Genomic DNA, 10,678 nt, shown 5'->3' with positions numbered 1-10,678 from the left:
GTGCAGTAAGCAGAGCTCAAACCAGGCACTCTGATAGGGGATGCAAGTGCCCCAGGTAGCTGCTTAACCACGGGGCCCACAGCCTGCCCCTAGAAAGTATTTCTTGAAAACAGCTATCATCATTACTATTGTTTAGCAGTTCCCAGGAGGATAACTCATCTCAAAAGACAGTGTGGTGGGAAGTATCATTATGTTCTAAAAACTGTACATATGAAATACATTTTTGCCAAAATTGTTGGAAAAAAAAGAAAGAAGAAAGATGATTTGAGAGTGGGAGGAAGAGAGACAAGTATGATTATCTTCTTAGAATTGTATCTGTGCAATACATGAAATCTGTTTTTATATTAATAAACATTTTAAAAATTAAGAAATTAAAACTTGCATCTAATCTTATGAGCGTAGTAAATCGAGATAGTAGAGGCTGACAAGTTCAGGGTCTCAATTTGTCCTGTCAGGACTTGGAGAGTGTAGACCCTTAACGATGACTCAGAATAAGCAGAAGCTGTTTCCAGGGGCAATCCACATTTCCAGGTATTTTATTTTATTTTCACATCCATCAGGTGGCTCCTCTTGCGGCAAATGAACCTCCTAGAACACAACAGCCTGTCACCGTTGTTTCGCTAAGGACTTTCATGACTTTGGCAATAATGACAACATCTAGTATTCACTATGTTCCAATCACTTGGCTGTCAGTACTGCATTTTATCTTGCCAATAATCTTATGAGGTAAAAAAAAAAAAAACTCTATACCCATTTCACAGAGGGGGAAACTGAGGTTAAACACAAATTAAACAGGCTGGTAAGTGATTAAGCTGTGATTTGAAACAGGAACAATTCGTCTTGTTGTCTCTGCTCATAACTACTACCACTGTGCCTCTCTACCTAGAAGGATGGGGAGTTACAGAGTTATCCAGCTGAAAGATCTTTAGGATAAAAAGAAAGAATACCATAAGATTAAACCAACTACTTGTAGGCAGAGGGCAGTAGGATTTCATTTCTCAGAATTCAGACCACAAAAGAAGGTTACAGTACCTTGCATACCATGTATTATTCCCCTTGTAATTATACTGAGTAAAATACCTTTAGAGTAATTGTATACATAATCAGATATTGCACAAATCTAAAAGCTAGAAAGAGTCTGCCAACCTCTTCCCACCCTGCACCAACGGAATCCTATGTACAAAACCATAGTTATAATTTTCCCCCTGGTTTCACTTGGATTTCCTTTAATAATGTTTGATTGTAATTAAAAATCAGTGCAAATGTGGAATAGACGAAGAAACCAAAATTATTCTCTTTTGTCTTTTAGAAAAGTGACAGTTATGAAAATGCTCAATATAATCAATTCACTTTCCCCCCCATTGAAGCAGCATTTTATCAACCACAAATATGTTTCTCCACATAAGACGGTAACTGCAGTCCTGTGGTAAGTGCAGCAGGACTGAAGTCCTTGCCAAAGAGGCATCAAAGCTTTCAGAGCAGCTATTGAAGCGCTCAGTTCATAGCTCAAAGAAAGAGACAGCAAAGAGAAAGAAGCCAATGGCAGGAATGGCTTCAGGCTATGCTTTCAAAAATGGGCTTAATACGAAGGCTAAAGCAGCAATAAGACATTCATATATAAAACAGATATGTGCCACTTAGCAAGCTGAGTGGAATAAGGTTCCAGAATCCCTCAGTGTTCAGGCACTGTGGATCCTAGTACCAATGGACTTGAAGAAGATAATGCCCCTACGTCCTCATAGCAAATTCTGACCTGATGGAGTTTGAATGGGAAGTCTGGAGATGGTTGCCATGAGGCATCAGGATCAGTTACATTTGTAGTATTGGTAGTGCTGGAATCTCATTCAACCTTTCAGGCCAAAGTGACTGCCAGTTGTCCAGAGACGCATTCTAAACATTTGGGAGAACCTAGGCTATTCTCAAGTAAACTGGTCCAGTAAGTCACAGCCTAGGTTTGGGAGGCATTGATGGCAACAGCACAGCTTGAAAAATCCTATTCTCCCCGCAGCCGTGCCTAAATGTCAGATTTCATTGGTCTGTAGCCACGTTGTCCTCCCTTTCTCTCTGCCCGATACTGCCCTCGCTATCATACAGAAACTGGCATGGAGTGATTACTGGCACCCTTACCCATCCCTCTAATGGACAAGAATCCCCTTTTGATGTCAGAAGGCAAGATACTGTAGTGGGAAGTGGGCAGTGCTCTGTAACGGGTAATCCAAGGGCTACCATTTATTTGCTTTGTGGCACTGAGCAAATTATCTTTCTGAATCTCAGTTTTGTCATCAGAAAGTTTAGCTAAAGCTCAACCTTACAGGGCCATCATAAGAATAGATAAATCAGAGTGAGGTAACTAAATGTGGCCAGTGTGGTTGTGGGAGTGGCAAAGGGAAAGGAGAATCGGTAGTGATCCAGTCTAGTGCTCTTCTTAAAAGATAGGCCCCATTGTGGGTAATGTTCAAAGGGGATGGAAGGAGGGTATCTTGGTCAGCTTTCATTACTACAACAAAACGCCTGAGATAAGCTACCTAGGAAAGCAAGAGAGGTTTATTTGGCTCACGATTTTGGAGGTTCAGTTACAAGATGAGGCGGCCCCACTGGTTTGGACTGTGGTGAGGACAGTGGATGGGATGGTGGGAGCAAGTGTTGAAACAAGAATGAATGGTCCCATCTGCAGCAAGGAATCAGGAGAACCTGGGCTCTTACAACAACCCTTTTCTGAGAAATACCTTCCTAGGAAGGGCACACCCACAATCACCTAAGGACCTCCCAGTAGCCCGCACCTCCTAGGGAGTTCACAATGGCCCAATCATGCCACACTGGGGAGGGAAACAAGGCCATTCACTTGCCAAGCCTCAACGAAGACAGTTGGTAATAAGGAACAACAATGTTCTCTTAAGGGATGAGGGGGCACCTAGACAAGAGAAGACTCAAACGGTGGAACTCTCTAGATAGACACCATTGGAGAGAGATGGGTGTGCTTTCATGGCTGGAAGAGGGTTTTCATTGCCTTCACAACTCTGAAAGCTATTCCTGGGTGGACACAAAAGAGGATGCTGGGCGTATGAGTGGGAGTTGTCAATGAAAACTGTTGCATCTTCCTGGGAGAATGGTGGAGAAGTCAGTGGGGTCTTCCACACCCTGAATTCCTCTTGCTGGAAACAGAGCAGATACCCTCCAGGAGGGTCTGTGGGCTGTCGTCAGAACAACGTCTTCTCGGAGGTCTGAGGCGACAAGAAGCACCCATCTGAACGGAGCTGCCTTCTGTCCCCCACACTGCCTGCAGCGCAACATAGAAGATTCCACCGCCTCTTCCCAGGCTTGGGACTCTCCTCTGAGTTGAAGCGAAATTCCTGTGAGACTGAGATAAAAGACACTCCCAGGGTACCTAACTCCCGCCCTGCCACCTCTCCATGGACGGGGAGCCGGCGGAGAAGCTGCCATGCTTGATAATTACGTGGCCACCCAAAGGGAGTTCCTCTCGGTGCTTAAAACCAAAACCCCTGCACACTTCTCTTAGAGAAGTCCATGAATCGAGCGGAGAGTATCAGTTCTTGCCCCAGAGTAGCCCATCCGCTCCAACTTCAACTTAAGGATTCAAGCCCAGGCCTTGGGCACTTGTCCAGGAACCAGGGGCGTGGGGAGGGACGTTCGCATGGCGCTGCAGTTCCTTCCTGGTGTCCGCGCCAGTGCCTTGCCTCCACCTTCGTATGGAGCCCATCTCCTGCCGCCTGGGTGCTGAGACCTTCTGCCACCCAGGGGTGAACCTTGAAGCGGGTGTCTTGAAGAGCGCAGAGGACACTCGCATTTTGAAGAGTCCGTTTTAAACATCTTTGAAAATATTTTATTTAAAAAAAGAAAATCTCTCTCTTAGTGCCACCAATGGCTCAGTTCATCCATTGTGAAGGGAAAGCAGAGACTGCCAGCACTGCCCTTGGTCTTCCCCGCCCCCCTTCTTCCCTGGTGTGTGGACCCCTCACACCCTCCCGTCCCCTTCATTGCCGCGGATGGAGAGCAGAGGGTACTGTGCAGTCCCTGAGGCAGTCCTGTGTGACTCCATGTCCAGTATGTGTTTTTAATTGACCTTCTAAACCAGCACTTGTTTGGAAATTAGGGGGAAAATGAAATTCTCTCCAATGGTTGCTGTTACAGTTAAATCAATAAAGATCTTGATTATTGAGAAAGAGAGAGAGAGAGAGAGAAATTCCTGTGAGAGCTGTATCTCTTGTGAAGCAGCCCTTTGAATCTATGGACTAGTATAGACAAACATAACAGGTGTACTTTCCCAAACTTCTCCATCAGTCCGGGTTTCAAGTGGATAAGACCGACTGTACACTTGGAAAAATAAATCTGTATGTTTGGCAGAAAACAAGAAGTGACATTTTGTAAATAGAGCGTTTTTACATTCTCTCATTTTAAAATGTGGAATTTTAAAATCTGATACATAAAATATACTTTGAGTCCAAATGACATAAGTAAAAGAACTGGTGATAATGGTGAAACTCACACACCTAAATGTTTCCTCACAATGTTAAAAACACTTTCTTAATTGGAATAAGCATCTTCATTAAATAAATACATGCAAATTATAAGTCCAACTATACGTAGAAAATAATAAAAATCTGTAGAGAAATTATTTTTATGAGATCATGGCCTGTTCCTATAGAAGATATGAAGAAGCAGATGGTATGACACTGTGTCAATAGAAAAAGTAAGTAGAGCATAGGTGGGAGTTGATAACCAGTAAAATCTTATAATACTCCACAAATACCTCACAGAATTAGAAAATGTAGCATGAAACAAAAGTGTGATATGGAAGTAAAAAGTAAATAGGTTTCCATGTGATCGTTTGAAAATTATCCTCATCACCAAAGGCATCTTCAAACTCGAAATATAAAGATGATTACTTTTTACTTGAGTGTACATTTTTTATACAACACACAACTACTTTGAACTCCGTAGTCTTCGCCATCTGTAGAACTCAATTTCCGTTTTGTAAAAAAAAAAAAAAAAAAAAAAAAAAAAAATTGCTGACATCTGTTTAAACCCTAATATCTCCACAACCATGTAGAATGTTAACTCAAGCTTGGTGTCATGTTAAATCACTTGGGCTTTAAAATAATATTAAACTTATGGTTTTGTTTCAACATTGCAATGATACTCACATCTAACCCTTCAAATATTCCAAACTGCTCACCAAAGAACATCTTGGCCAAAAAGAAAAAAAATTAAGTTAGATGTAAGCCCTTCACTTTTGCATGATGATCAGTTGTGAATTTTCCTTAAATTGGTCAAGAGCTCAGAGTCTTAGAATAGATAATGAGCTCCTGGAGAGTCAATGACTTGATTAAAACATGGTACAGTCTGGCTTGTCATTAAAGAGACCTCCCTTATTTTCAAGACAGGTATAGCCACTCTTGTTACTTAATAGTTAACCTTTCAGCAGCAAACAGCAATTCTAGGCCCCAACCAGCATCCTCTCGAAAATACAACCAGTCATTTGAAAGCAAGTTGGTTGCATTAGACTGTTTTCACGTTATGTGGGGCTGTGACTCATCTTGATTGGAAACAACGGTTTCTCAGATATGAATTTGCCCTTCCTGCCCTTATGATGCCAGTCAGTACTGCTATCCAAAGGCTTACAGAGTGTTTGCTCCGCTAACATAGAATAACGGTAAGAGAACCTTCGGTGAAAAGCTCCCGTCTTGCAGCAAAGGAGGGCAGTAGGCTTTTACCCATGAGACCCTCTGGTCCTATCCCATATCATATCACCTAGAAGCTACTGTTGCAGTCTTTTAAAAGTGCATTCAAAGTGTAGGCTTGGAAATAATTCCCTAAGAGGATAGAGCCTCATTCTACAGAATGCTGTATACACATTAAATCAAGGACCATTCATTATATGGTGCCATGATCATAACAGTAGAATACACAAGTCTGGAGACTAAGCAATGGAAATAGTGGCTCTATCTGCCACCGCTCCCAGTGGCATTTATATTTCCCAACTCTACAATTCTAAGCTCTGAGGATCCAGAGGCCCTGTTTTCCAGGAAAGAAATGTTCCAGTGGAACTGACAGAAAGAATTCCCTTAAACTCTAAGCTACAGCTGCAACCTGCTCAATTGATGTGCAGAATTCATTTAGTACCAGGTAATAGATTGGCTCATCTCTTGTAATTCAGTTGCTCAATTTTTTAAAGTTGTGGGTTTTTTTTTTTTTTATTTTGAAGGGAGGGAAGAGCAAGAGAGAGAACAAGAAACATGTACTCCCATCCATTGGTTCATTCCCCAAATGCCTGCAACAAAGGAACTGGGCTAAATTGAAGCCAAAAACCAGTATCTCAGTCTGGATCTCCTATGTGAGTGGCAGGGAGCCAACAACTACAGCCACCACCTTCTGCCTCCCAGACTGTGCATCAGCAGGAAGCTGGAATGAAGAGTGGAGCTGGGATTTGAACCCCTGCACTTCACAATGAGACATGGGCATCCCAAGCAGTGTTTAACCATTGTCCCAAATGCCTACTCAGTCGTGCAGTTTTGAGTGAAAAGTGTAACATCCATAGTCCACGAATGTCAGAGGGATTGGGGTTCAAACTTACTCAGGGGTGAGTGTCTGGGTCACTCCACCAGTTAAGCGACTGAGACCAGCAGAGGTGCTACAGGTGAGGAAATCTAGACTGTGTAGTAGAGGAGGGAGCTGAATAGCCATTGCAGCCTCAGGACAGCTGGGGTTGGGCGGGGCCTAGAGTTCTTCCCATTTACTCTGCCATGGTAAGTTTCCGCAGGAAAAGAGCCAGACTAGAAGAGTGGTATCCAGATTGCATGTGCTTACTTGGGAGGTAGGTGTACCTGAGTGATGCAAGAGGATGCAGTGGGCTTACAGCGCAGGACTGAGCCCCTCCTCTGTCTCCATAGAGGACAATTCAAAAGATCTTTGTTCATGGAGAGATGACCATGGTGCTCAGCTGAGACTCCATAGTCTAACCTCTTCCTCTGCCCAGTCCTGCTCCCATCATTCTCTCAGGGGAGTTGTTCCTGAAAAGAATCCTTCCCTGGAGAACCACTGACCCACAGATGTCAGAGTCTGTTTCCTTGGGAACCCCAGTCCCAGAGCAGAGGTAACTGTACCCTTCCCCATTCTGGAGCTGTGGGAACATGTGGCTAGAGAGATTCTAGAATCACCAAAGGTTATATAGTTAGCAAGGGGCAGAAACAACAATGGCACCTTGAACCTAAGTCCAGAACTGCTTGCGTTTCCTTCCTGCTCCCCTCTCAGGTTTCCCCATCCCCACTGCTCCCACCCCACTTGTCCACACCTCCAGTGCTGGCAGAGCTCCCTGGGATGAGCAGGTATCGACTAGACGCTGGAAAAGCAGCCTTGAACTGAGCTCTGCTGGATCCCCAGGACACTCACATGCAGCACATAGCTGAGGTCCCTTGCAAGCTCTCCTGGGCCTTCACTGAGAAATGCCCATGCCTATTTCCGGTCCGGGGTGAATCAGCTCACAGACACGGATGCAGATTTACAGCAGATTACACTAACTGTGCAGTGCTGGTAATGATATGGCAATGTACACACGATGCTCAGAGAATGTCGCTCTTTTAATGTGGGGTTTATCTCTCATGATAGCGTCTTTTGGTTTCTGCATACACCAGATGAAAGTTGATATTTTTGCAGATCTAGCACCCTTAGTAGTACAAGAAACAGGAGTCTTCTTAGTTAGTCCATTTACAAATAGAATGTACTTCAATGTGTGTACAAGGTCAAGTTTTTCGTGCATAACTTTTAATAATTTATAAGCACACAATATACTTTACTAGGGAAAACTACAGTAAGATTAAATATAAAAAGCTATAATGAGGGGCCGAAACCATGGCTCACTTGGTTAATCCTCCACCTGCAGCACCAGCATCCCATATGGGCGCCGGGTTCTGTCCCAGTTGCTCCTCTTCCAGTCCAGCACTCTGCTGTGGCCTGGGAAGGCAGTGGAGGATGGCCCAAGTGTTTGAGCTCCTGCACCCGCATGGGAGACAAGGAAGAAGCACCTGGCTCCTGGCTTCAGATAGGTGCAGCACTGGCCATGGCAGCCATTTGGGGAGTGAGCCAATGGAAGGAAGACCTTTCTCTCTGTCTCTCTCTCACTGTCTATGACTCTACCTGTCAAATAAAAAATTAAAAAGCTATAATGAGAATAAACATAAAAATACACATTTTCATTAGTGTCCCACATTCTCTAACCCTTTAAGAATACAGCATGCTTCCTAAAACAGGCAAAAAATTTAAATCCATTATCTGTTTGAGTAAGTGAGGCTCTCTATTCTTCCTACCTCATGGTCATTATGATCCTGCTTTTACTTTTTAGCAGATTTTCACCATACACACACTCTGTATTTTCTTTTTGCTTAATTGCATTTAACTTCTTTTTATGTTCAGTTGATTTTCCTCTAAAGCCTTCCTACCATGTATTGAATGATTAGAATATGCTGGACAAAACCCCAAGATCTGAGCTAAAGAAATACCAACACGGATTTCTTTATTTGCAGTCAAAATCTATGCAATATTAAGTTCGCTTAATCATGTATGTATGTTGAAAAGATTAAAAATTGTTTTTTCGGGGGCTGGCACTGTGGCACAGCAGGTTAATGCCCTGGCCTGAAGTGCTAGCATCCCATTGGGGTGCTGGTTTGAATCCTGGCTGCTCAACTTCTGATCCGGCTCTCTGCTAGGGCCTGGGAAAGAAGTACAAGATGGCCCAAATCCTTGGACCCCTGCACCCATGTAGGAGACCTGGAGGAAGCTCCTGGCTCCTGGCTTTGGATCAGCACAACTCCATCCAGCCATTGCGGCCAACTGGGGAGTGAAGCATCGGATGGAGGACCTCTCTCTCTCTCTCTCTCTCTCTCTCTCTCTCTCTGCTTCTCCTTCTCTCTCTGTGTAACTCTGACTTTCAAATAAATAAATAAATCTTAAAAAATGGTTTTTATCCTAAAATGACAATGTAAATGTTAAAAAAAAAGTTTGACCAAATATAAAGATACACATACACACACACTGTCCTAGGAGTTTCATTATTTAAAAGCACAAAATATATTAATTCAAAGTAATGCATACCTTTGTTATTGTTTATACAATTATCTTTAATTAATTAACTAATTGAGAGGTTGGGGGGGGGGCTCCCATCTACAGATTAACTTCCCAAAAGCCCTCATATGCCTAAACTGGGACAGTCAGAAGCCAAGAGCTGAGCAGGTTCTCACACATGGGTTACAAGGACCCAACCCCTTGAGCCCTCACCTGCTGCCTCCCAGCATACATGTTAGCAGGAAGCTGGAGTCAAGAATGGAGCCAGGACTTGAACCTGACACACTGATATGGGATGCAGGCATCTCAACTGCTAGGCCAAAAAAAACCTGTCCCACAAAGTACCACACCTTTAAGGAGTGAAGTAATAGGTTGAGCCAGAGTTTAAGGTAGAAGAGGTCCCTGGGGATCCAGATTTGGAAAAACTTTTGAGGCCAGTTTTGTGGCCGTGTCCATTCCCTTGTTTATTGCAGATATACTCAAATGAGTGAAAACCGGGTAAACCTCCTATAAACTGTTGAATGGTGACTCTCACCCATAGTGATTGTTGCTTACAAATGAACTTATTTGAGTGAGCATTGTGAGAAGAAACTGAAGCAGGTGAGAAAATGAAATACACTTCTTTCATTCATCCAAATTAGGGCTCTCAATAGGGTTGCATTGCCTTAATCATTGCACTGGCCCTGTGAGGCATGGTAACAGCTGCTGCTCGGTGGGCCTGCAATGAGTCCTCAGACCCACACCCACTTTCTCCGTGGCATAGACAAGAGAATTCCTTTAGGCTGTGACTCCACCTTGACCCCCAAACTTAAAACAAATCCTGGAGCTTTTGGTCTGCTCCAGTAAGGAGTCAACCCAGACTGTGAAACCCTCAGTTTTATAAAGAAAAATGGAGGGTTCCAACCTAGATGTTTCTTTCCCAAGTGTCTTGGTCAGTTTGGGTTGCTATAGCAAGTACCATTGGCCAGATGACTTGTAAACACTACAACTTTTCTTCTCACAGTTCTGGAGGCTGACAGTCTGAGATCATGTTGGCAGCACAGTCAAGTTCTACGGAGGGCCCTCCTCCAGTTTCTATAGGCTGCTGGCTTTGTGGTCCCAGATGGGAAACAGAGAGCAAAAGAGTTCTCTGGGGTCCCTGTCATAGAGGCACTGATCCCATGCATGAGGGCTCCTCCCTCATGACCTGACTCCCCCCAGAGTCCTCACCTCCTAACACCATCACACTGGTGTTGGGATTTTGGCATGTGGATCTGTGGGGACAGGAGTATTTAGACCACAGAGCCGAGGAAAGTTGCCTGGGCCTAAAGCTCAGGCCGGCTCTCCCCCTGCACTGCTCAGTAGCAGATCTTTACGTCCTCAGAGCGCTGACCACACACTGTTTGGCTCCCCTCCCACTGTAAGCCCGTTGAGCACAGGGCTCATGTCCTTCTGGTTCACTACCAGACCCCATGCTCAGCACGGTGTCAGCGTCACAGAGGGCACGTGGTATATCCTTGCAGAATGGTTGGTGATGCAGACAGCAAAAAGTCACCTCTACCTTGAAGTGACAGTGATGTCCTTTCACAGATAATTTCTGAGCTCCTGTCAAGAATCAGGAACT

This window comes from Lepus europaeus, chromosome 1 (assembly GCF_033115175.1).
Source record: "Lepus europaeus isolate LE1 chromosome 1, mLepTim1.pri, whole genome shotgun sequence".
NCBI lineage: Eukaryota > Metazoa > Chordata > Mammalia > Lagomorpha > Leporidae > Lepus > Lepus europaeus.
Note: the sequence above shows the minus strand (reverse complement) of the source record.